The sequence below is a fragment of the Papio anubis genome, chromosome 10, assembly GCF_008728515.1.
Source record: "Papio anubis isolate 15944 chromosome 10, Panubis1.0, whole genome shotgun sequence".
In the NCBI taxonomy this organism is placed as follows: Eukaryota; Metazoa; Chordata; class Mammalia; order Primates; family Cercopithecidae; genus Papio; species Papio anubis.
The window spans coordinates 43237173-43262277 of record NC_044985.1 but is presented as its reverse complement, the minus strand read 5'-3'; the positions used below and the strand labels follow the sequence as shown (position 1 = coordinate 43262277).

Below are 25105 nucleotides of genomic sequence, written 5' to 3'. Positions count from 1 at the left end.
CCTCCCAAAGTGCTGGGATTACAAGTGTGAGCCACAGCACCCAGCCAAAACTTTTATACTTGTTACCGAACTGTCTTTCAGAGTGGTGGTATCAATTTACACTCCCTCTAAAACTACTAATTCTGAAGGCTTTGTTTTGGTTTTTTTTTAAACCTTTGATAAAATCTGATTGGTGCATAATAACTCAAGATTGTTCAAATTTGCATTTCTCTATTCATAAGAGTTAGTTTATTTTCATGCATTGGTCACCTTTATTTCTTTCTTATTTATTAGTTGGTTTTTATTTTTTGTAAAGACGGAGTCTCACTTTGTTGACCAGACGGATCTCTTTTATTTTTTCTATAAATTATCTGTCAACATCTTTTGACCACATTGATGTTATGCTGTTAGAGCTTTCCATATATTTATTTGTGTAATCCTCACAAGATTTCTCTTAGGTGGGTATATTTGTTCTACTTACAGTTGAGGAAACTGAGATGTGACTAAGTAACTTGCCCAAGATTACATAGCTAGTGTATAGTAAATCTAGGAATCAAATTCAGATTTCCTTTACTGATTCTCAGTAAGACCAGCTGGGTTTAGTTGACCTTTTAAATAAAATTGTGGAGCTAATTTATATTCTTAGTAATGTTGTGAAGCTGTTTGTGTCTCAGGATTTCAGTTTCTAGATCTTAAAGGAAAGATATTTTACTACTGTATGTGAATTTTGGTCCTAGCATTTTAGTATGCTGTTTGTAGAATTGAGCTTTCTGTCCTCCAAACTTCATATAGTCTAAAAGCAGTTGCTATGATTGAAGGAAAACATAGAGATTCTTAGATTTTCTAAGAATGTATTTTTGGAGATTTCATATTCAATCATATTAAAATTATTATCTTTTGAAAATGATATTCTTGAGGACATACTAGTATCACTACAAGAGTTTTATAATCATGTTAATAAAATGCATGTAAATATAGGACTAAAATCATACTTTTTGTGAATTTTGACCTATTATTCCAATTTCTAGTCTGTCAACATTGTTTTGACTCTTCAAATTTTAGAAGTGAGTGATCTAGGGTCTCCATTCCTCACTTTACAGATTAGGAATCTTAGACACAAAGAGGTTCAATCATTAAGTAGTGGCAAATACTGTGGTCCAACCTTAAAAGCAGTTTTAATTTTATTTAAATTAAATCATTTGGGTGTTGGCTTGTTTGGAGGCAAAGGTTTGTTAAGCCTTCTCGACTTAATGAATTCCTCCATTTACCTTTATATCCTTAATGTTATAGCTCTGTATAACTGTGTCTATAATATGGTAAGCACTTGAAACATACCTGTTGAATTGACTTCACTTCTATTTTTTATCCAGTATATTTTAACCTCTTTCATGCTATCCACTCTTCCTTTTCGCATGGTTTTTTTTTCTTTGGGAGACAGAGTCTTGCTCTGTCGCCCAGGCTGGAGTAACCCTGGTATATATGAGGGAAGGTCCAAAAGGATCCTGAGCATAGGACTCCCTGTGGAGTCACTCTCCATTTCCTGTTCCCCCAGCTCCCATTACCCACTATCCTACTTTCTCTCTCTATGGATTTGCCTACTCTGGACATTGCATGTAAGTGGAATTATACAATATATAGTCTCTTGTGACTGGCTTCTGTCATGTAACATAATGCTTTCCAGGTTCATCCTTGTTGCAGCATGTATCACAACTTAATTTTATTCCTTCCTTCCTTCCTTCCTTCCTTTTTTTTTTTTTTTGAAATGGAGTCTTGCTCTGTTGCCCAGGCTGGAATGCAGTGGTGGTATCTCGGCTCACTGCAACCTCCGCCTCCTGGGTTCAAGTGATTCTCCTGCCTCAGCTTCCTGAGTAACTGGGATTACAGGCGTGCGCCACCATGCCTGGCTAATTTTTGTATTTTTAGTAGAGATGGGGTTAGGTTTGTCTCAAACTTTTGACCTCGTGATCCACCTGCCTCAGCCTCCCAGAGTGCTGGGATTACTGTCATGAGCCACCATGCCCAGCCTTCATTTCATTTTCTTACCAAATAATATTTCATTGTATGAGTATGTCATATTTTTGTTTATCCATTTATTATTTGATGAACACTTGAATAATTAGAAATAATGCTGTTATGAACATTCATGTACAAAACCTACATACATTTTGTTTGTGGAGATATGTTTGTAGTTCTCTTGTGTATATACTAGGAATAGAATTGCTGGGTGACATAACTCTATGTTTAACTTATTGAGGAACTGCCAAAATGTTTTCTGTAGTGGCTACAATATTTTGCAATCCCACTGGCATTGTGTAAGGTTCCAGTTTCCCCACATCCCCACTTATTAGTTTTTTTGTTTGTTTGTTTGTTGCCATTCTAGTGAGTGTGAAGTGCTATCTCATTGTGGTTTTGATTTGCATTTCTCTGATGGCTAATGATATTGAGCATCTTTTCTTATGCTTATTGGCCATTTGTGTATCTTCTTTGGATAAAATGTCTATTCAAACCCTTTGCCCATTTTAAAATTGTGGTCTGTGTGTGTGTGTGTGTGTGGCTGTCTGTCTGTCTGTCCATCTGTTAAGGTCAGGGTCTCACTGTGTCACCCTGGGTAGAATGCAGTAGTACATCATGGCTCACTGCAGCCTCAACCTCCCAGGATCCAGGCATCCTCCCCCTCAGCCACCCGAGTAGCTGGGACTATAGGCACATGCCAACACACCCAGCTAATTTTTGTATTTTTTGGTAGATAAGGGATTTTGCCACGTTGCCCAGGCTGGTCTTGAACTCTTGGGCTCAAGCGATCTACCTACCTTGGCCTCCCAAACTGCTAGGATTATGGATGTGAGGCACCTGTGCCTAGCTGTGTTGTTTTTAATTATTAAGTAGTTATAAGAGTTTTTTAAAAATATATTTTGGATACAGCTGTCTTCAGATATATGATATACAAATATTTTCTCCCATTCTGTAGATTGTCTTTTCACTTTCTTAATAGTGTCCTTTGAAGGATGGAAGTCCACATTATCTATTTTTCCTTTGATTGCTTGTGCTTTTGATGCCATATCTAAGAAAACATTGCCTAATCCAAGGTCAAGAAGATTTATGCCTTTATTTTCTTCCAAGAGTTTTATGTTTTTAGCTCTCATGTTTGGGTCATTGATTCATTCTTAGTTCCTTTTTGTGTATGGTGTGGGGTAGGGGTCCAATTTCCTTCTTTTACTTGTGAATATTCAGTTGTTTCAGCACCTTTTGTTGAAAAGATATTCTTTCCCCATTAAATTGTTTTGGCACCCTTGTAAAGTATCATTTGACTATACATGTAAGTAAGGGTTTGTTTCTTGAATCTCAGTTCTATTCTGTTGATCTAAAGGTCTAGCATTAAGCCAAGCTACTCTACTTTGATTACTGTAGCTTTGTTGTAAATTGAAATCAGAAAGTGTGAACCCTCCAACTTTATTCTTCCTTTTCAAGATTATTTTGGCAATTCTGGGTCTCTTATTACCAGATTTCTTGCAACAGGTTCTCCTTTCATATCTTACCTCTGTACAGTCTTATTAACTTTTCATGCTAATTTATCTGAAGTTACTTTCTTCAAAGTCACTTATAATCTTTGGCCTAATTCAGTCATATCCCACCCCTCCTTTTTAAATCCTTTTTCAATTCTCTAGAAAACTTTCTGCTTTCCCACTTTCTGGTCCTCCTTTTGATATTTTGCCCTCATAATATTTCTTTTTATTTTCCAGCAGGTGGTGACCACTTCTCATGTTCTAAGCACCCTGTTAATCTCTGGAAAAGAAAATTCCAATAAACACAATCCTCATTCTCATGTTGCTTATGATAAATAATATTAAGAGAGAGGCAGGTCCGTTCATGCTAATCTCTGTCTTGCATAAAGGAGAATCTGATTTTTGTTTTTGTTTTGATTTTGATAATGCATGTTGACTTAAGTGTTTTTAAACTTGAAAATAATAGTTTAAAAGAGTGTACTTATATTAAAATAATTGTAAAATATAAAGCAAGCACTATCTATATGGAAAAGTTCAATACAAATTAATTGAACGAACAGCAAAAATCTAGCTCTAAAAAGTGTTACAAACATACCTACGCATAATAATAATAAAATATATGAGTAGTTTAATATATCTTTTATTTATTGTTCACTTTCACTCATTTATTGATTTATCCCAAATAAATGTATTGAGTATTGTGTGTGTTTTTCCAAAAACAAATTCTCCAATTATTCAGCACCAACTTGGTCTCCAACAATTGAATTCCATTCTGACAGTAACTGTTCGAAGTTATTGTAGACCCCACGGTTTAAGGTCTCAGTCCCGTAAGACTGTCCCCACTTCGGATGCCAGCCACCAATAGGGTCTCAAGGTTACTCACACTTCTGACAGGCTGAAACTAATCAGAGGTTCCCACAACCCCCTGCAGTTTCAGTTATTTGCTAGAATAACTCATTGAACTCAGGAAAGTGCTATGCTTACAGTTTATTATAACAGATACAAATGAGCATCCAGTGGGTGAGGTATATAAGGCAATGTGTAATAGGATCCTGAGCATAGGAGCCTCTGTCCCCATGGAGTCAGGGTGTGCTACCCTCTCAGCACATGGATCTGTTTACTAACTTGGAAACTCTACAAATCCCATAATTTAGTGGTTTTTATGGGGGTTTAATTACATAGGCATGCTTGATGAAAATTTGTACTGGGTTTGAATGTCCCTTCCAAAAATCAGGTTGAAACTTGATGCTGCCATTGTAACAGTATTAAGAGGTGCAGCCTTTAAGATGTGATTGGGCCATAAGGGCTCCACCTTTATGAAAGGATTAATGCGCTTACCTGGGAAGTGGGTTTGTTATCTTGGGAGTAGGCTCCTGATCAAGAGGTGGATTTGATGGATATCCTCTCTTTATCTCGGGCACTCCCTTGCCCTTCCATCCTGTTATGATGGAGCATGGAGGCACAAGATGCCAGTGCTATGCTCTTGGACTTCCCAGCCTCCAGAACTGTGAGCAAAATAAACTGCTATTATTTATAAATTACCCATTTGGTGCCATTCTGTTATAGCAGCAAAATAGGAACTAAGACAATTGGCCATTAGCAATTGAACTCAGTCTCCAGCCCCTTTCCCCTCTCTGGAGGTCAGGAGTAGTACTGAAAGCTCTAACTCCCTAATCATGTGGTTGGTTTTTCTGCAGAGCAGACCCACGATGATGCTGTCCAGCTCTCCCCACCCCATAAATCATCTGTTTAGCATAAAAGACAGCGAATTCCAGGGTTTTTAGGATTTCTGTACCGGTAACTAGGGGTAAAGAGCAAATATTTATTACTACACCCCAGCATCTACTGTATATTATAGGGAAGGAAAAATATCTTTCTTTCTACACATCCTAGATTCATGGCTAAGCTTCCTGCACATGCTGTTTCTCATGTTTCTTTAGCTTAAAACATTCAGTATGTTACAGTGTCACGTTTTTTGGGAGAGCATTTCCTAAACCCCATCAGTATCTGACATAATCCCGGCTTTTCTGAAATTTGAAGACAGAAAACAAATTGATAAAAAGAAAATCCTGACTGAGGCTCACTGGTTCACTTGCAGTCAGGAGTTCAAGACTAGCCTTGTCAACATGGTGAAACCTCATCTCTATTAAAAATACAAAAATTAGCCAGGCATGGTTGCAGGCACCTGAACCTCAGCTACTCGGGAGTCTGAGGCAGGAGAATCTCTTGAACCCAGGAGGAGGAGGCTGCAGTGAGCTGAGATCATCGTGCCACTGCACTCCAGCCTGGGCAACAGAGTGAGTCTCCATCTCAAAAAACAAAAAACAAAAAAAAAAAGAAAATGCTAACAATAGGGGATAAATTATTCAATGATAAAGATATGCATAGCATCTTATGAAATATTAGGATTACCACACTTATCCAACCTGCAGGGAGTGCGATGGAGTGCAGCTAGAGTTGGAAGGGAGAGGTCAGAGGTTAAAAAGTATTTCTGAAGAAGGTTGCTTTTTGCCTGACAAGTGGAAATAAGACAGAGACAGAGAAAGGGTGAAAAATGTGCTGGGATATAAATGGCAGGAAAAGGTCAGTCAAGGTGAGGTCACTATCTTCTCAGAGTGATATATAGGAAAGATTTTCAAATTGAGTATTACTTATACTTTTTATGTCCTGCCTTCTGTACTGTGAAATCCCATTAAAAATACTGTAATGAGGCTGGGCACGGTGGCTCACGCCTGTAATCCTAGCACTTTGGGAGGCCAAGGCGGTCAGATCACGAGGTCAGGAGTTTGAGACCAGCCTGGCCAACAGTGAAACCCTGTCTCTACTAAAAATACAAAAATTAGCCAGGCATGGTGGCGGGCCTCTATAGTCCCAGCTACTCTGGAGGCTGAGGCAAGAGAATCGCTTGAACCCAGGAGGCGGAGATTGCGGTGAGCTGAAATTGTACCACTGCACTCCAACCTGGGTCACAGAGCGAGACTCTGTCTCAAAAAAAAAAAAAAAAAAACCTTTAATGAAATTCTGTTTTCTAAAGTGAAATTGATTTCTAAGTAAGAACATTCTAGGTTTTAAGTTTTAAACCATAGATAAGAATCTTTATTCTCTTTACACTGGTATTGTACCTCAGAGTAAGGTGAGGCACAGATAATATATACAACTTAGTTTAACAGATGTATATTGAAAGCATACTATATGTCAGACACTGTGCACAGACTTTATTTCATCATGGATTTTTTTTTTTTTGTATTTTAACCTATTGACCTGGCTTACTTGAATTAAGGTAGACAACAATAAAAATGATCTCACAGGTGAATTAACTGCTGAAAATGACCTAATTTTCATTTATGAACTTTTTTTTTTTCTTTTTATGAGACAGGCTCTTGCTCTGTCACCCAGGCTGGAGTCACTGAGGTGGTCATAGCTCACTGCTGTCTCAAACTCCTGGGCTCAAGCAGTCCTATCACCTCAGCCTCCTAAAGTGCAGGGATTACAGGTATGTGCTACCACATCTGGCTACGTTTTTGAAATACTATGACAATAAAATAGTTAGAAAAGTGAAATCATTTTTTATTTTGAATCTAAAAAGTATATTTTTAAAGTTTAAATATCTCTTATTATATGTTACTTTGTAAAATCCTAAATCTAACAACTTTTAAAAATGCATATATTTTATTTGTATCTTTTTATGTTTTTTCTGCTTAGTATTAGAAAACTTGCTAGGGAGTTGGGTAATTATAGAAGTTTAGCATTCAATTTGTTTCTTATTTTTATTAAAAGTTTTTTACCTGTCTTGCCTAGGTATGATAGGAAAAGGAAGAACAGAAACTGCGTGTGTTGCAAAAGTTGATATTCTTTGAATTGCTCCCCAATCATTGTTTCATCTTGAATAGCTCGTGTCATAATTTTTTCAGAGACTGTGGGTAGCCATTCTCTGTGAATAATTCTATCTTTTATGCTTGTTTAATTCATTAGCAGTTTGAGAATAATAATCTATTTTTCATTTAAATCTTTTTTTGGTTGTTTTGAGAACAATGCTGAGTGGTGTAAATATGTAATGCTTATGTATCATTTATAATAGAGATATATGTTGAAATTGTAAGTCAAGGCATAATTTGTTATGGAATAGATGACATCTCTTAATCGTTTAGTAAATGCTGCCAGTGCATCAATAAGTAGAAAAAACAAAGATCATCTCAAGTAATCTAGTGTCATGAAAACCCTAATATAAGGGAGAACTTAAAATAGTATAGTAAAACTCATGTACTAAGATAGTAGTGAATTCAAATTTATACCTAATCAATTTAGATATTCAAGTAATTAAGTTTGACAACTTTTCATGATCTTGTCCTCTTCTCCCAGTATTATTGTTTTAAATTCAGCTCTTAAGACTCACAGTTAGGAAACTCAGAAGTTTTATTTTCACTTTAGCTGCTAATTGAATCTGGTTAATTAGTTTGAGCATTTATCAGTATCTTCTATTCCTATAACTTTAAAGAAACATGTTGCCTGTTCAGTCCAGAGTAATTCAGGCACTGTCAGTCCAGGCAACCATCTTAGCCACTGTTGAAAGAGAATAAAACTAGTATTACTTTTAAAGTTCAAAATAAAAGAGCTTTTTTTTTTTTTTAACTTTTCAGTCTGCATGAACTCCTTTCTCATGAATGATAACTTAAGAACTCATTTAAATAATTTATAGTTAAATACATATAAATACAAATTTGATCATTTTCAGCAGTTGATTCATCCGAGTGATAATTTTTTTTGTTGCATACCTTAATCCAGTCATGATGAAAAAATTACATGCTTTTTCTTTTTCAAGCTATAATCTATTGATTTTGATAGTTTTTGTTGAAAGGCTGCAGCTGTTTTAATATCTATCTTTTTCTGATTATTTAACAATTTCAAGTTTTTGTCGAATGTTAACAATATGATTTTCTATGGACATCAGCTGTTCATTAGCTAGGCAATACATCTGATGGGTGAGGAGGAAGAGAATTCACCAGAGACAGATGAAGGAATGGAGAGTGACTGCTTAATTGGTATGGTGTTTCTTCTGGGAATGATAAAATGTTCTGGAATTAGATAGTGGTTATGGTTGCACAACATTGTGAATGTACTAAAACCGCTGAATTGTACACTTTCCAGAGATTAAATTGGTGAGTTTTATCTCAAAAAAATTTATTGTGATTTTTATTTTTAGTTATTTTTAGTTATTTAAGACCGAGTCTCGCTCTTTCCCCAGGCTGGAGTGCAGTGGCCCAATCTCGGCTCACAACAACCTCCGCCTCCTGGGTTCAAGCAATTCTCCTGCCTCAGCCTCCCAAGTAGCTGGGACTACAGGTGCGTGCCACCATGCCCAGCTAATTTTTGTATTTTTAGTAGAGATGGGGTTTCACCATGTTGGTCAGTATAGTCTCAATCTCTTGATACCGTGATCTGCTGGCCTCGGCCTCCCAAAGTGCTGGGATTACAGGCGTGAGCTACCACGCCCAGCCTGATTTTTAAATTGTAATATTGTAGGGAGGAATACCTGAAACATGGGGAATACTGTTACTCTGGATATTTTAAACTTGTCCTGGAATTAAAATAATGTACAACATTCTCAAACCCTCTTATTTTAGCTGCCAAAATGCCCAAGCAATATGCCATGATGAATTCTGAAAGATGTTAAAGAAATAGTCCTACAAAACACATTGAATTTATTACTGGAATATTTTTTTTAATTATTATTATACTTTAAGTTCTAGAGTACATGTGAACAACGTGCAGGTTTGTTACATGTATATACTTGTGCCATGTTGGTGTGCTGCACCCATCAACTCATCAGCACCCATCAACTTGTCATTTACATCAGGTATAACTCCCAATGCCGTCCCTCCCCTTCCCCCCTCCCCATAATAGGCCCCGGTGTGTGATGTTCCCCTTCCAGAATCCAAGTGATCTCAATGTTCAGTTCCCACCTATGAGTGAGAACATGTGGTGTTTGATTTTCTGTTCTTGCAATAGTTTGCTGAGAATGGTTTCCAGCTGCATCCATGTCCCTACAAAGGACACGAACTCATCCTTTTTTATGGCTGCTTAGTATTCCATGGTGTATATGTGCCACATTTTCTTTACTGGAGTATTTTTGACAATTCAGCAGAATGACTTACCTCAGATCTCAGTAACAAAAAAATGTGCTTCTTTCAAGAAAATGATTTATTTTTACCTTATGAATACTGTAAGTGATATAAACAAATAAAAGCTGTATATGACAGCCATTTCTTCTTTGCACTGATGACCAGGAAACTAAAAGCCATGTATTTATAGGTCCCCTCAGTAACAAAGGCTACAGGGTCTCGTTAAATGATTTTTTTTCTTTTTTTCTTTGAGACTGGGTCTCGCTCTGTCTCCCAGGCTAGAGTGCAGTGGCGCTATCTCGGCTCACTGCAACCTCTGCCTCCTGGGTTCAAGTGTTTCTCCTGCCTCAGCCTCCCAAGTAGCTGGGACTACAGGCACACACCACCATGCCTGGCTAATTTTTGTATATTTAGTAGAAACAAGGTCTCATCATGTTGGCCAGGATGGTCTGAAATTCCTGACCTCAGGTGATCCACTTGCCTTGGCTTCCCAAAGTGCTGGGATTATAGGTATTAGCCACCATGCCTGGCCCCTGATTACATTTTTAATTCCATCCTTATTCTTAACCTCATCCTATTTTTCTTTCTCCATTTCCTTAGTGTGCGTTTTATTCTGTATATTATGTACCTTAGTATTTTACCTCACATCTTATTTTAGAACAGTAAAAGATACAAAATTACAAAAGGTTTAAAAGGATCTTATAATTAGAGGGGGGAAAGTTAAAAATGCAAATGTGTGTTTGAGTAACTTATATATATTATACAAATATGTAATTAGTAGTCTTTCTAACTTTCAAATTCTTAACTTTTTTAAGGAGACAAGAGAACAAGTGGCAAATAGTTAAATAAGCAAAGGGAAGGGTACTCTGGAAATAAGGAAAATTAATGTAAATGATTGATATATGAATGGCCTCCTGTTAGGTGGTGAATTATAGAATTCAGGGATAATGAAAATTCAAAAATGGAAATGGGTCAACACTGCAGAGGGAGAAGGGGAAGCACAGTGGAGATATTTTCTTAAATTGCTGGCTTTGCTTTTTGTCTAAGGTTGATTCATCTAAATCCAACTGTGATTAATTAAATCAAAGGCTGTACATGACATTTTTATACTGTTCAACTGCATGTATATAGCTTAGAAGGACATGGCTGTCACATCATAAGATACGTCAACATTGCCGGGTGTGGTGGGTCACACCTGTAATCCCAGCACTTTGGGAGGCTGAGGTGGGCGAATCACCTGAAGTCAGGAGTTCGAGACCAGCCTGACCAACATGGAGAAACACCATCTCTAATAAAAATACAATGTCAACTACTTGGAAGGCGCAGGCAGGAGAATCGCTTGAACCCAGGAGGCGGAGGTTGCTGTGAACCCAGATCGAGCCATTGCACTTCAGCCTGGGCAACAAGAGCGAAACTCTGTCTCAAAAAAACAAAAAACAAACAAACAAAAAAACACATGTGTCAACATTGCTTTATGTAATATTTTTAACATGGCAGCCTATTACAAAATAATATTGTTTCTAAATGATTTTTTAATTATCTATTTGTGGTATTTCCCTTCATGATTTTCAATATAGTTTCCATAGAATCCTTCAATTAGTTTCATGTCTTATATTTATTACCTTTTTATTTCCAACAGCAAGGACAGATATAAGCTTTCTTTCTTTTTCTTTTCTTTTCTTTTTTTTTTTTTTTTTTTTTTTGAGACAGAGTCTCACTCTGTTGCCCAGGCTGGAATGCAGTGGGGCAATCTCAGCTCACTACAACCTTGCCCTCCCTGGTTCAAGCGATTCTCCTGCCTCAGCCTCCCAACTAGCTGGGACTACAGGCGCACCACAACGTCTGGCTAATTTTTGTATTTTTGGTAGAGATGGGGTTTCACCATATTGGTCAAGCTGATCTTAAACTCCTCTGACCTCGCGATCTGCCTACCTCTGCCTCCCAAAGGGCTGGGATTACAGGTGTGAACCACCATGTCTGGCCTTAAGCATTTATTAGATGCTTAGTAATCACTGATTTTGCTTCTGCAATTTTTGCCATCATTTTTTCTCTCTCTCGATCATCTCATCAGCATATGTGTTATACTGTCTCCCATTTTAATACAAAAATAACTTTGAAGACTCCACTCCCCCTCCAGGTATAGTACCATTTCTTTTCACCCTTCAGAGCAAAACTCCGTCAGAGTTGTCCATATATGCTGCTTTCATATCCTCATCTCACTTTCTCTGCTTTTTACTGTATTCATTCTTTTGTCCTTACCACTTCACTGACAACATTCTTGTCATGGACACCAGTGAAATTTATCTTGAGGCCGGCATGGTGGCTCACGCCTGTAATCCCAGCACTTTGGGAGGCCGAGGCAGGTGGATCATCTGAGGTCAGCAGTTCGAGACCAGCCTGGCCAACATGGTTAAACCCCATCTCTACTAAAATTACAAAAATTAGCTGGGTGTGGTGGCGCACACCTCTAATCGCAGCTACTTGGGGGACTGAGGCAGGAGAATCACTTGAACTCACGAGGCGGAGGTTGCAGTGAGCCGAGATTGTGCCACTTCACTCCAGCTTGGGTGACAGAGTGAGATTCTGCCTCAAAAAATAATTTATCTTGCTAAATCCAGTGGTCATTTCTCAGCCCTCATGTTGTTTTCCCGGCAGCATTTGTCACACTTTGTCATGTTGTCTTTCCTGAAACTCTTTACTTGAGTACTTAACTTTGTTAAGATCACACTCTTGGTTCCTTACTACTATTACCACTACCACCACCAGCAATCCTATTTCTATCCCATTGTTCTTTATCTCAAAATTTGGCAATGTCATTTACCCAGTTGACCTCACCAAAACCTTGGAATCATCCTTAATTATGTTGGGTTTTTTTTTTCTTGTTTAGTCATCAGCAACCAAATATAAAAAATAATTACTTTTTTCACCACCAATATGGCTACCACGATAGTCTTCTTTTTTCTACCTGAGTTACTATAGTTGCTCGACTGGTCACTGTGTTTTGATTCTCCTTTCTGTCCCATATCCCCAAGATTATTCCATATGCAGTGGTTAGAGTGTTGCTGGTTTTTTTTTTTAATCGAATCACATCATTCCCATAGTCATAACATCCCATATGGCTTTCAGCACATGTGGAATAACATCTAGAGTATTTACTGTTGCTTTCCAGGCCTTCTATGGCCTCTGCCTTGCTCTCCTACCCCCTATCTTACTCTGCACTAGCCCTGGGCATTCTTGTCATTTTTTGAAAACACCAGGCCTTCTCCCCTCAGGGCCTTGGCACTTCTGTTCTATCTGGAGTCTTCCTTTTTACTTCATTAGCAGGGTAATTATCTTCTCAGAGATGTATCCTTGCCATCATTTCACCTCTTTACCCTTCAGTGTAGTACTTATCACTATAAGAAGGATAGTTTGCAAAAATGATATTGTAGGTCTCTACTGCGAAAATGTAACTTCTATGAAGCAGAGCCTTCGTCTTGTTGACTGCTATACTACCAGGTCTAACACAGTATCTGCCACATTGAAATCATTTGATAAATATTTACTGAATGAACAAAAGAATGATTCGATTCATGTCTTAATGAGTGAATCAGAAAATGTTAAAATTGGATTGTGATTCATATTCTGATTTTCACACTTGTTAAGTTTTTTTTAATTGTAGTAAAATATACATAACATTAAATTTACCATTTTAGTCATTTTAAAGCGTATTCAGTGGCATTAAGGACATTTATTCATATTGTTGCACAACCATTACTTTTTTCATCTTCTCAAACTGAAACTCTGTACCCATTAAATAATAACTCCCACTCCTCCTTCCCCTAGTCCCTGGTAATTATCATTTTACTTTCTGTCTCTATGAATTTGACTGTTCTGGGTACCGTATATATGCAGAATCATACTGTATTTGTCCTTGACTGGCTTATTTTACTTAGCATATAATGTCTTTAAGGTTCATCCATGTTGTTGCTGTTAAATATTTTTAAGTGGCATTTTTTCACCAAGTACATATAAATTAATTGTATGTATGCCTTACACCCCTCTTTCATCCGTGACCCTCAAAAAATGTTGTAAATGTAATTAACTAAACCACAATATCCCTTGTGAAGTCAATAATTACAGTATTGCAAACTGAAGAAGTACTGATAGATTGCCTAAAGTACATAATGAATATATGCCAAAATTCTGAGTAAGGACCAGGGTTATGTAGTCCCTGTTGAAAACATTAGACCAAATTTTTTGTTTGTGATGAAATTATTCTAAGTTCTAGGAAAAACCATTAAATCATTATTTAATTTCTCTAAATATTCATAGCAGTGTTCTTTGAATAAAAGAGTAAAATACAAATTTTCTGAAACTTAATATTTATTAGTGATAACTTCAGTTATTTGATCTGACTAAATATGTCTTTGACCTCTGTATTATTAGAGTCCATGATTAGTTTTCCAGTCTTCACAGCCATAGTCTGAAATTGATTTTTGAAGATGTGGGTTGGGATAGCATCATGTCTGTTCTTTAGCTATGGTGCTTGAAAACTTTATAAAACTGTTACCTTATGTTTGTCTTGATTGCTGGCTTATTCGAGTGATATTTTTGTAAAAAAGCAATCTTGTGAGGGTCAAATTATCTATCAATTTGGCATTTGTGGGCAGGACCAAAATGGACTCTAATTTTGATATAAAAAATAAAAATTTCTATAATCAGACAATGTGCTTTAACTTAATATTAATTCCTAAAGGTTTAACGTAAAGCTGTCTGTGGGTTGCTACAATTTGAATTGAATTCCCTAAAAACTTATAGTTAGAGAAATAAAAGTATATGTAACTAAAACAACACATAATTTTTCTCAAATGAAACTTCATTGTATTACTTCACCCAAGTGATTGGTTCACTTTTGGATATTGTGTATACATTAACCTCAAGAATGTTTCAATAGCAGTTGGCAGTGCTACTACCTCCTTCCTCTACTGGAAGCCCATTTGTGGCTCTAAAATGGAAACTTAAGAGGGAGTGAGTAAAGATGTTGAGAAGTGCTAACCAGTCTTGAAAGAATAGAGTGGTAAAGTGTGGGAAAACAGGCAGCTTATGTGTGTGTGTGTTTTTAAATTTACACAGTCTAATAGCCAGTTGTGCTTCATTTCTGTGGTTTTTTATCACCAGCAAAACAAAGAAGTTGTCATCTCAGCTCTCGCTAAACTTCATATAATAAGGCTTTTGTAAGCTGTCTGAAAATTTTGTGATTCAACCTATGGGAATTATACCTTTTTTTAGAGAAGTTTCAGTCACACAGAACAATAAAGACAAGTGATGCAAATGAAGAATGAAATGCTTTTTGATGGAATGCCAGTTTTTTGCAGAAAGGATAGTGTAATTATTGATACCTCTCAGTAATTTATGGAAATGCAAATTTAGTTTCAGTCATAATGGTACATGAGAAAACAAAGTAAAGCAATTCTGCCCAGCTGACCAATGTAAAGCAAATTGCAGCTTTTAAATACCAAGCAATAATGATGCAATCTGAAGAGGTTAAAAACTCAGTTCTCCAAAACCCAAGATTCGTTTCCCACAGAAGCTCTATTATACATTAAAGATTCTATGGTAAAATAAACCCATTTCCCCAAACATAAATTTGAAAGACATTTGAAGATGTAAGAATTCCTCTCCTCCCAACTTGGAGCACTTTCATTGAAATGTACATATCCTACCAAATAGAACTGAGGTTTTCTTTTTCCAGTTATAAAAAATGGAGAAAACAATTTTTCAAATATTTAGGAGCACCATTTATGGTTCAGTCCAGGGATGGTTTCTGAAATACATAGTAGTACCATCTGATATGGTAGCCATAAGCCACATGTGGCTATTTAAATTTGAGTAATTAAAACTAAATAATATTTAAAAGTTAGTTCCTTAGTAACACCAGCAATATTACAAGTGCTCAGTAGCCACATTTCACTATAGGCTACTGTCTTAGTTGCTATGAAGGAATACTTAAAGCTGTGTAGTTTATAAAGAAAAGAGGTTTATTAAGCTAACAGTTCTGCAGGCTGTACAAGAGGCATGGTGCTGTCATCAGCTCAGCTTCTCATGAAGGCTGCATCAAAATATGGTGGAGAACGTCAAAGGGGAAGCTGGCATGGGTGAGAGGGACCAAACCCAAAGGTCTCTTGGCTTTATAACAACTCAGTCTCACAGGAACTAACCCATTCCCTAAGAACCAATCAAGTCTTCAAGCAAGAACTCACTCATTACTGCCAGAGCAGCACCAAACCATTCATGAGGGATCCACCCCCATGACCCGAACACCCTACCTTATGCCCCACTTTCCTGCAATATCACACTGGGGATAAAATTTCAACATGAGATTTGGTGGGTACAAACAAACCATATCCAAATCATAGCAGGTATATATTGGACAGCAAAGGCACTGAACATTCCCTTCATTGCAGAAAGTTCTGTTGCACAACCCTGGATAGATCACATTGTCACCAGTTTCCCAGTATATAATTTTCTATTATTTTCAAGTATCCTCCCCTCCTGCCAAAAAAGTATTGCTTTTATCCTAAGCCTGTGATTTTTTTTCCCTACTGAATAATAATCTTCAAATTTAAAAAGTCAGTATTTGAAATGATTAGCAAGTTAGGGTTTTAGCCGGGCGAGGTGGCTCACGCCTGTAATCCCAGCACTGTGGGAGGCCAAGGTGGGTGGATCATGAGGTCAGGAGTTTGAGACCAGCCTGGCCAAGATGGGAAACCCTGTCTCTACTAAAAGTACAAAAATTAGCCGGGTGTGGTGGCAGGTGCCTGTAATCCCACCTACTCGGGAGGGTGAGGCAGGAGAATCGCTTGAACCTGGGAGGCGGAGATTGCAGTGAGCCGAGGTCACACCACTGCACTCTAGCCTGAGTGACAGAGCAAGACTCCATCTCAAAAAAAAAAAAGTTGTTCTATAAAAATATTGTTAAACCTTAAAAATAAATGCCAAAATATGTACAGTTGACACTTTAAAAAGAGAATGATAAAGACAGTCCTTAACTTCTCCATGTCCATGGTCTATAATCTAAGATAACAACACTGATACATCTACAAATAGCACATGATTTGTGAGATTATTTTTCATATATAAATTTTGAAAATAATTTTTTTATTGTATAACCATACCTTGAAAAGAGCATAGAGCACACAAAAAAAATCAACCTGATGTATAAATGAATGATTAAATATTTTGTGTTGATTACAAACAAATTTCAGGATTAATCAGCATTACTTCTGTGTTAAGATTGAGCAAAGTGAGAAAAAGCAGATAGATATTCTATTCATTTATTTCATTGATTCCTTTTACTGAGGTAGGTATGGATGAATGTCCATCCTTTGTAGGTATGTATTATTGTAGTTATCCATAGTTTGTAGGTATGTAGTATTGTCAAGGAAAGGTTAAAACTTGAGTATGTTAAAATTGAGTACATAAAGAAAGACTTTGTTTTGGGGCAGAGCATGAAGAAAAATAAAGATAGTACATGCTGATTGCTAGAAAAATACTCATAGGATTGCATATCATGACTTAAAATTCTTTTCCCACATTGGTAGGTGGGTAATACTTGTAGATGTTTTCTGGGGTTAATATTATTGAGATTTTTCTCTGTGCATATTTACTAAAACAGTGACTTGTAGAGAAGTAGCATATAACCAATACATTAGTTGAATTATGTTTTCATAAAATGTAACATTACTTTTTATATGTGTAATTTGAATACGTTTCTTAGTTTTGAAATGATTTGAAAGAATTACCTTTTGCTCATAAAAGCCACTTAGGATTTTTATGAGCAGCTTTAAGATTAGTCTGGCTTCATCCTCTAGTGTCGTTTTAATTTCACGTGTTTTTTTCCTCATGCAATTGCAAGTACCTAGTGAGTCATGTATAAAAATTGCTATCATGAGGAAGGAATGCCTTTACTAGTTTTTTATCCTATGAGCTTTAGTACTTTAAGTAAACTGTATATATTTTAACTGTAGATCTATCCTTAATTAACTTAAAATTTTTCCAAAAAATCAAAAGTAAAATGGAATTTATCTTTTATTCAGATATGCATAGTTTGAGTGTAACTGTTTACAATAGTTTTAATACCTGTTTTGAATCACAGGGTTTTATAGAAGTAGTTTTTTCCTTCACAAGACTTCTTGTATTGACTCTGTTACCATCAGAAGACTTATTTTTGCATTGATTAAAGTTGAGAGCTTAATGTTAGGCAAGTAGGTCCTTGAAAGCAGTTTTTTGGATACAGAGAGAATAATGTATTTTATCTACGTGGCCACCTTCTTTTTTTTTTTTTTTTTTTTTCTTTTAGACAGGGTTACTCCTTCACCCAAGATAGAGTGCAATAGTACGATCAGAGCTCGCTGCAGCCTTGACCTCCCTGGGCTCAGGTCATCCTCCTACCTCAGACTCATGAGTAGCTGGGTGGGACTACAGGCATGTGCCACCATGCCTTGCCAATTTTTCTATGTTTTGTAGAGAGAGGGTTTCACCATGTTGCCCAGGCTGGTTTTGAACTCATGGGCTCAAGCCATCTGCTTGCCTCAGCCTCCCAAAGTGCTGGGATTACAGGCGTGAACCACCCGCGCCTGTAACTGCCTTCTGATCTGATTTGGTATGATAGGGGTAGAGAAGGTTAGTTTAAAGAGAATGTTTCCTGTCTTATCTTCTTTTACCCCTCTAACATTTTTACCCCTCTAAAACTGTTCAATATGTTTTTCTCTTTGGAAATCTTTCTTCATGTGCCTTTATTCATTGTATTTTCTATGTCTCTACTTCTTGAACAGAAACAAAACAAAAAACCCTGCAATTCTACTTCTTATTTCCCATGGGCCGTACTTACAGGTCTCTGCCAAATTATGCTGGCTGTTCTGTTTTTTCTCCATATTCCCTTGGTGAACTCACCCACAGTCTTGGCTTGAACTGTACTTTTATGTAACTGATTTTCAAATCTTGGACTCTTCTAAATTTCTACCTGCTGGTGGGAAGTATCTTCATTTGAATGGCCTCTGGTAACACTGGCCTGTCCTACTATTCTAAACAAAAGTCACCCCACCCTACCGCTGCAGATTTCTTTCATTATGTTAGTGGGAACCTTTGATGTAATCTTTCACTCTTTTGCTGTCCTTGTTCCTAATACTTAGTTTAGCATGAAGCCCTCTGGTTTCACCATTTAAGATTTGGGTTTCCCATTCCCTCTGCGTTTTCTCATCTTCACTATCCAGACCCTCATTATCGTACACCTTTAATTCACTACCCCCGCTTTCCCATCACCCCCTGCCTTGCTTTTTTTTTAAGCTTCCCAAATGCTTCTTGCAGTGACTTAAAAACGCATACCAAGTTGTTATGGCATATTTTCTTTAAATAGGTAGTAATTCTTGCAAGAGTTTCTACTTAAATTTTCTTTTGGCTCCTTTGTAGCTCTTGACATAATGCTGGATGTAGTAGGAACTTGATAAGTACTTGTTCACTCATTCATTCAGCAGCTAATTAGCTATTGGGTTCCAGGTACTATATGTTCCTTCAGGAAGTTAAAGCTGACAACAGCCTCTGGTGGTAAAGAAAGGCCTCTCTGAGGAGGTGGCATTTGCTATGAGACCTGATTGAAGTGAGAAAACCGGTCCTATGAAGAGGGCAGAGGGAAGAGCAAGTGTCAAGGCCCTGAGGTGGAACAAATTTGATATGTTTGGGGATTATCAAAAGGGTGCTTGTGACTGGAACATGGTAGAAACAGGAAATGCAGTCAGGGCACAAGGTAACAGAGGGCCTATGAGGTCATGATAGTAAGCATTGTGGGTTTTATTCTAAGAGCTGCTAACGCCATTGTACGGTTTTGAATAAGGGAATGATGTGATTTGATTTACTTGCTTTAAGAACAGATGTAGGTACTTGAGACCGGGAGTTTGAGACCAGCCTGGGCAACATGGTGAGACCCTGTCTCTCCAGAAAAAAAAAAAAAAAAGAAAAGAAAAAAAATTAGCAAGGTGTAGTGATACACACCTGTAGTCCCAGCTACTCAGGAGGCTGAGGCAGGAAAAAAAAAAAAAAAAAATAGAAGTAGGGAGGCTATAATGGTAATATAGGAGAGCCAGTAATCATGAACTAGTAAGGTAACTAGCAGTAATAGTTTTTGAATTAAGGACAGAATGAGGAAGAATAGTTGGTAGGGTGGACTAGGTGAAAGGTCAGAGGTAAAAGAGAAACCAGGAAAAACTCAGTTCTTTGTGTTTAGACAAGTCATATATCATTTCTAAATTCTGTTTTCCTGGAGTCTATAATAAGGAATATCTCTTTCCTGCCCCTTTGAAGGAATCGTTATGAGGATCTGATGAAATAACACCTGAAAGCCCATTAGGAACCTTAAAATGCCATAACCATGTCTTACTTTTTAACACTAAATGTTTAAGGGCTCATCTCAAATTAGACTTGTTAATAAAGAAATTTCCAGGCCGGGTGCGGTGGCTCTTGCCTGTAATCCCAGCACTTTGGGAGGTCAAAGTAGGTGGATCACTTGAGGCCAGGAGTTCGAGACCAGGCTGGCCAACATAGTGAAACCCTGTCTCTACTAAATATACAAAAAGTTAGCTGGGTGTGGTGGTGCACACTTGTAGTCCCAGCTACACAGGAGGCTGAGGCACAAGAATCGCTTGAACCCATGAGGCAGAGGTTGCAGGGAGCCAAGATCGCACCACTGCACTCCAGCCTGGGTGAGAGTGAGACCCTGTCTTGAAAAAACAACAACAAAATTCTAAAAATTTAGATTTCACAGGGATAAACTGGAAGCCATTTATAGCTTAGGAAATATTTTTTTCCTCTTCTGAATTATTCCCAGTGATATTTTCAATCTTTTGATAATTTTGTCACTATTCATAAACATTAGCTTGTGGTAATGTCTCCAGTATTAAGTAGATGACATTTTGGTTCTCATCTGTACTGATAATCATAGACAGAAAAGTATTTATAAATAATACCTAATTGTCTTCAGTTTGTGACATATTTAAGATATTGTTTTGCTCTTCTTAGTACATTTTTATTTGTCTTGAAGACAAATAAAACTTGTAACCCAAATGTCCTGTAGTTTATTTTTTAATATGTTATGTTCACCCTAGGGTGTTGGTGATTATAAACAAAAACATGACCTGCCATACTATAATAAATAATGATCTATAAATAAACTCCAGTCCTTTTGTGCTTATTTTTGTCATGCTAATTATATGGACCCTGATACTGTAGGTTAATTTCAGTATGACTTATGGCATCAAGAAAGACACAAATTTTGAACAAACTTTTTAGTTTCTGAAATTTCTTAAGTATGCTTCAGCTGATTGGTAATTCTGTTTTCCTATTACAGGTTTCCCAACAGTGATGTCACAAGATTGACCACATTGATCACAGTAAGACCAAAATGATAGTTAAGCTTTTAAGGAAGTTTGGTTTTCTCTGAGAATGAGAATTGACCTAGAAAACATTTATAATTTGAAATTATTATTTCTTTTGCTAGCCAGTTGAGTGTTAACATTTTAAATGAATCATATCTTATACTTCTAGCTAGTTATTTAAATACTTTTAAAATATTGCTTTAAAGGATTTAAAAAACATTTAAAATGAAAATTACTTTTAATTTACAACTGAAATTATAGGCCTAAATATACTAAATTATTTCAGTGTGAGTTAAACTCTGAATGTCATCTGTTTTGAGTTTTTAGTTTTACTGAAAAATGGCAGAAAAGTTAAGGTGATTCCACATTAGGAAATACATATAGAAGTAAATTACTTGAGATTGTAATGAATTATTAAGGAAAGATTATAAAAATGTAGCATTGGTAGGCTGGGTGTGGTGGCTCACGCCTGTAATCCCAGCACTTTGGGAGGCCGAGGTGGGTGGATCACCTGAGGTCTGGAGTTTGAGACTAGCCTGGCCAACATGGCAAAACCCCGTCTCTACTAAAATACAAAAATAGCTGGGCATGGTGGCACACACCTGTAACCCAGCTACTCAGGAGGCTGAGGCAGGAGAATCACTTGAACCTGGGAGTTGGAGGTTGCAGTGAGCTGAGATTGTGCCACTGCATTCCAACCTGGGCAATAGAGAGACTTGGTCTAAAAAATATATATATATATATATAAAATATATATACACACACCCGCCACATATATATAGCCTTGGTAGAGTTTTTAGGCATCTTGCTTAAATTTCTTATTGATATTTATAGGATTTGTAGAGTCTTCCAGATATGGAGCATTTTTTGATAAAGATGGTTCTCTTAAGGAACTGATACTTTTTAATTTTAAGTGTTAATTTCTGTTGTGTATAAGGACATATATTACCTAAAGAAAAACTTTACCAGGGCCTTTATCCACATTAGAAAATTCTAAGTGATAAAATCTGAATTACAATCATGAACGTTATATCATTTTTAAAAAATTCTCTTAAATAACAGATAAATTTGTACTAAATTATTTACTCCATGATCCTGCTGCTTCTTTAACTCTGTTTTAATTTAACTTATTAAATCCAGAAGCATTATTAGAAGTATAAATTCACATATAGATAATGTTTGTATTTATGTTCAATCATTTTTTTTTAAACTGGTTCATTTGTTAAGTTTAACATTTTGCAGAGGCTAGAGAGAAATTTTATTTTTAAAGGCTTTATCATCATAATTTTGTCTACTAATACTTATAGCATATTTATTCATTTTCCTAAGGCAGCATTTTAGCTTTGTTTGATTTGTAGCTCTTTCCTTGTTTATTTTTTCTTAATTAGAACTTTATTGCCCTAACTGAATATTTCATAAGAAAATATTGACATATTTCTATAGAAACCTTCTGTTCAGCATCTAGTGCTTTACAACCAAAGAAGTTAACATTAGCATTAAATGAAACCTTTTTTAAAACTGAAAAATGCTGACTCCCACAGCTTATTTTTGTTTTAAATTTTTTTCCCACAGTTTATTTTTAGGGTAATATTAAGAGAGTAATTAATTGCAACTGATCAAAATCCAAGAATTTCAGGAAGAGAAGTGATATTTAATATTATTAGATGTTAAATATCAGTTAAAGAGTAAGAAGTGTTCATTTGAGAGGTTCATAAGTGACTGATACTAGAAACCTTAACTTTGTTATGTCACTGTTGTGAGGCTTTTGCCAGCCCTTTGAGTTAAGAAAAGAGGGTAGATTTCAACATTGATTCAGGTTGAGAGTACTAGTGAGAGAGTAGTTCAAATATATGTTTACCATGTGGCTGGAATAAAATGAGGCCAGGAAAGGGCTGATTTATCCAAAGGAAGTAGAGAGGTCAGGAGACTAGTCATAGATACATAAACTGGTATAATGAGATGACATAGTAAGAACTAAAGGTAAAATGTTATGGTTAGAGAGGGGGATTATATTATGGGCTGTTTCAGAGCTGAAGTGTAGTAGCTATTTATATATTATGTAATATACACTTTATATATGTTTTAATCAAAATTTTCAGAAGTCAGGAGAATTTCTGTTTTTTTCTTTGATGTCACAATGTATATAAATGTCAAAACCTTTTAACTGATCTCCCTTCTTCCTGGCCATTATCAATTCCATTGAAACTTGTACACAACTCCCAGTTTAATCTGATTAAAGCATTGCTCGGTTCCTTTTATTTCTCTACTTGAAAACGTGTGGTGGCGGCCGGGCACGGTGGCTCAAGCCTGTAATCCCAGCACTTTGGGAGGCCGAGACGGGCAGATCACGAGGTCAGAAGATCGAGACCATCCTGGCTAACATGGTGAAACCCCGTCTCTACTAAAAAAAAAAATACAAAAAACTAGCCGAGCGAGGTGGCAGGCGCCTGTAGTCCCAGCTACTCGGGAGGCTGAGGCAGGAGAATGGCCTAAACCCAGGAGGCGGAGCTTGCAGTGAGCTGAGATCGTGCCACTGCACTCCAGCCTGGGCTACAGAGCGAGACTCCCGTCTCAAAAGAAAAAAGAAAAAAAAAGAAAACGTGTGGTGGCTTCTCATTTTCTGTGTGATCAAATCCAGACCTTCTAACTTGATATTTAAGATCCTTCCTCAGTTTGTCTTCAGCATATTTTCTTTTCTTTCTTTGTTTCCTTTTTTTTTTTTTTTTTTTTTTTTTTTTGAGACAGAGTCTCACTCTGTTGCCCAGGCTGGAGTGCAGCGGTGCAATCTTGGCTCACTGCAACCTCTGCCTCCTGGGTTCGGATGATTCTTCTGCCTCAGCCTCCCAAGTAGCTGGGATTACAGGCACGCGCCACCATGCCCAGCTAATTTTTGTATTTTTAGCAGAGACAGAGTTTTACCATGTTGGCCAGGCTGGCCTCGAACTCCTGACTCAAGTGATACACCCACCTTGGCCTCTCAAAGTGCTGGGATTACAGGAGTGAGCCACTGTGCCCAGGCTGTCTTCAGCATATTTTCTATTATTCAAGAATAAGAATGGTATACTCTACCTAATGTGGACTACGTTCCCTACCTTGGATACACGTTTTGGCTCCACACTTAACATTCATGTTATTCTCTTTACCTAGAATATTGTTTTTATTTTCACACTTAAAAATAATTTCTTCTGGTGAAATCAAACTTTCTCTCTAATAGCATATCCACATATAATCATCTCCCTGAGGTGTTCCCTAATCAGCCTAGTTCTCTGTTCCTAATAATTTGGTAATGCTTAATTTTTATTACTCCAGTGTTACTGATAACATAATTGTATTTAAGATACTTATTTTAATACACATCTTCTTACTATATTCAGCAAATGTTTGTTGGCATTCATGATAAAGCAGAAAGTGCTAAATCAATTACTATCTTTAGTGTTCTTATGTTAAAATCGAAATAAGGATATTAATAAATTAATATAATTTAACCACAGGAAGCAGGGTGGATAGAAAAGAGCTTAGATTTTAGAACCAATAGAGTTCAAGTACTAACGTCACTGTGTACTAGTGGTGTGATTTCCAGCAAGTCAGCCTCTTTGTGCCTCAGTATCTTCACCTATAAAACGATGCATTATTTGAATTTAAAAGGATTATGAAATTTAAATTCAGTTTTTTTTAGCTTTCCTCCCTCTTCCTGATAGAACTTTATGGCTTACTCCTTTACAGATACACAAGGGACGTGAAATCAACCATAAAGATCAGTGATATATCCTAAACATTCAAATTTACCTTACTTACAAATTGTGGCCATTTTGTCTGTTTTAATAAATAGATTTCCACATTATGTATATTAGTGATAACTTTATTGACTTTCAGCAAGTTTCAGCAAGGAGGCCAATTGGACCTGTTAATGTTCTTTTATTTGAGGAAAAGGGAGTGACAACTAGACAACTAGACAGACAACTAGAATGGCAACATCTTAAAAAACCGGAATGAACTATAGAATAGTTTAGAGTACTGTGCATTCCCCTTATGTAATGGGTGAGAAAATCAAGGTTTAGAGAGCTTGAGGGAAAGTAGTGCACATAATAGTTAAGGA

General features: G+C 36.7%; 1 protein-coding gene across 36 annotated transcripts in view; it reads left to right on the top strand.

Annotated features, from left to right (window-relative positions):
* Positions 1 to 25105, top strand: part of BAZ2B (bromodomain adjacent to zinc finger domain 2B) — a 407614-nt gene that overhangs the window by 126242 nt on the left and 256267 nt on the right. For 33 of the 36 annotated variants that reach the window (XR_004176705.1, XM_031651777.1, XM_031651775.1 and 30 more), the window contains one exon: positions 20982 to 21024. The exons of 1 other annotated variant lie outside the window; for it this stretch is intronic. The gene's annotated coding sequence lies outside the window, so the exon portion shown is untranslated. Of the gene's footprint in view, positions 1 to 6955; positions 6976 to 8801; positions 8823 to 20981; positions 21025 to 25105 lie in introns of those variants that run through there. 2 more of the 36 variants (XM_031651784.1, XM_031651783.1) reach the window with 2 other exon arrangements.